General features: G+C 34.3%; 1 long non-coding RNA gene across 1 annotated transcript; it reads right to left on the bottom strand.

Annotated features, from left to right (window-relative positions):
- Window positions 1-200: 200 nt before the first annotated feature.
- LOC136855757 (uncharacterized) lies at window positions 201-2179 on the bottom strand. The gene is made up of 4 exons (XR_010858123.1): window positions 2080-2179; window positions 1144-1889; window positions 573-646; window positions 201-268 (listed from the first exon to the last, which is right to left on the bottom strand). It is a non-coding gene; the product is annotated as an uncharacterized lncRNA (long non-coding RNA).
- Between the last annotated feature and the right edge of the window lie 237 nt (window positions 2180-2416).

The following is a 2416-nucleotide window of genomic DNA, read 5'->3' as shown; positions in this document are numbered from 1 at the left end:
ATTTGTGGCCCTTAACAATAAGTCACAGTCAGGACCTAGTCACTGGAGTGAGGGTGAAAGTGATAGCTGAGAAAAACTGTGGAGTTAATGGAATTAATGACATTTCAACTCAGAAATGACCAGCTGCCTAAGGAATGACACTGATAATCCTGGTGTTGTTGATGCAATTCAGTGAATGAATTAGTACAATGTCCTTTTCAAAGACAACATGAAATCCAGTTCTTGATAATTGTAATTTGTTCTCGAGTCATAACTCTGCAAGTTAAACCTGTGGAAGAGGAAGAATATAAAGGTAAGTTATCATCAATTAGTTCCTGTTTCAGGTAAATTTTACATAACTAGTTAGAGACTATGTCATACCAAATAATAAATGATTAATTTGTACTATCAGGCAAATTACAAGTTACTCAGCTCTCAGATAAAAGACAATACTTCCTAGTATTCAAAGTCTTTATTCATCTGATTCTATGATGTAGCTGTAGTACAAGCCACCATCACCAAAAATAATGAATTTACACAATATTCGTGGCTAAATCAACGAAGAAACTGTCACATGGAGAAATGCAACATACCTCCCCATAATTCTGTAGTTGTAATCACATCCGAACAGCTGTACTTTCATCATGGTGGGGAAAATTGGAATATCCTGAAATAAAAAATGAACACAATCGATTCAATTTGAAACTGATTAGCTCCTGATTAAGATTTACTTCTGTAGAAATAAGTCATCGCCTCATAAATCCCAGGCGAAAACACCTGAATGTGGAATACTCCTGTTTCAATTAATGTTTTACTCACTGAGTAATGCCAACAGTGTGACAACCAATCAGAAAAGTTGGAGGAATATGGGCATTCACAAATTAAAATCTAAACTGTTCTAAAATAAGACAACCCTTGCTTTCATATGCTCAAGAGATAGTTCATACTAATCCTTCATTGTATGGATTTATTGCAACATTAATGGAAACCAACAATGTGTATTTCATAATAAATGAAAGTTTTCACTTTCAACAATGTAAGAATGACAACCACTGAAATAAATGCCTAGGCTTTTTAAGTTGTTGATACACGTGTAAATAAGTGTTTTTGAAAAGGTAGGAAAAAGAACCTGTGATGAAAATATATATGAAGTAAGGATCATACCATTAACTGTTCAGAAGAAGTAAAGATCGTTCTTGATATGTTGACGCTGAATCCCAACACGTTCTCGCATTCTTGACCAAGGTGGATTCTTTCTTCCAGAGGTTTGCTTGGAGTTGTACCAACTTCCAGTATGGTGGCATATGTATCAAAAGGCTTTCTCTTAGGAATACAGGTGCGGAAACCTGTTGTGTTCGCTACAAACAATTCAGTTTATCTGACCCCTCCCTGCCTAACCTGATCCCAATATACCTGTCATGATCTGAGAAATTTCATAGCATCCTGTGCGTTGGTGTGTAGAGAGAGAGAGAGAGAGAGAGAGAGAGAGAGAGAGAGAGAGAGAGAGAGAGAGAGAGAGAGAGAGAGAGAGAGAGAGAGACAGCAGTCCATTATAAACACAAGCGCAAGTAAGGAGAGATCTGTGAGTTAACAGTGGCTAATTACTATATTATCCTAGTTTTACAAAATTAGGAGCATAAACTGACCCAAATTTATTTATCTATATCCTGTAAGCTACGCAAATTCTAACATAAAAGAGTAAAAGGACTACAATCTGCTAGCTGTAAAAATGTAAGATAATGAACAAATCTGCTTTTTATGCAAATGCAAAAAGAATAAAAAAAGATGGTTAATTTGTCCATGTTCAGTTGCTATGAAAATAAATGAAAATTTAAAGTGAAAAATAAAAAAAGGCAAAATAGTATTAGTTTCGGATTCCAAAACGAGCACCTTTTGACACATCTGCCAATCTATGGAAATAAAATGAAGAAAAATTACTGATTATATTTAAAAGTACCAAAGAATGAGCATATATTACATAAAACACAATAGATACCTTATTCCAAGTCTAGTACTTTCAAAGCAAGTTCATTATTACACGAATATCTTATTTTATATAAAATCAAGGTAAATATAACAATTACGACAAGATTTATTTACCTATGAAGTCTCTTTCAGCTCCCATTCAAAGACGTAATTAACTTTTGGTGCCATGATCGAGCGCAGTCCAAGACATCTGATGAATCACATCTACCTGCAATGAAAGACATAAGTAATCACAATTGTTCAGTTATAAAAAATGGATGATTTTTCAAAACTTTAACCTTGATATGCAATAACTATATCTTATGGGGAAACATGATACAGAAATTCTACAGGTGATGCACTTCATTTTATTTCAAAGTACAGGTATCTAAACAACGGAGTGTTATACGAAAAATACAACAGCATTTGTTCTTATTGAAAGTTGTTGCTTGCCATTAGGCTGCAGCAACAA

This window comes from Macrobrachium rosenbergii, chromosome 33, assembly GCF_040412425.1.
Source record: "Macrobrachium rosenbergii isolate ZJJX-2024 chromosome 33, ASM4041242v1, whole genome shotgun sequence".
Classification (NCBI taxonomy): domain Eukaryota; kingdom Metazoa; phylum Arthropoda; class Malacostraca; order Decapoda; family Palaemonidae; genus Macrobrachium; species Macrobrachium rosenbergii.
The sequence above is the reverse complement of the archived record's forward strand: the minus strand, read 5'-3'. Positions and strand labels throughout refer to the sequence as shown.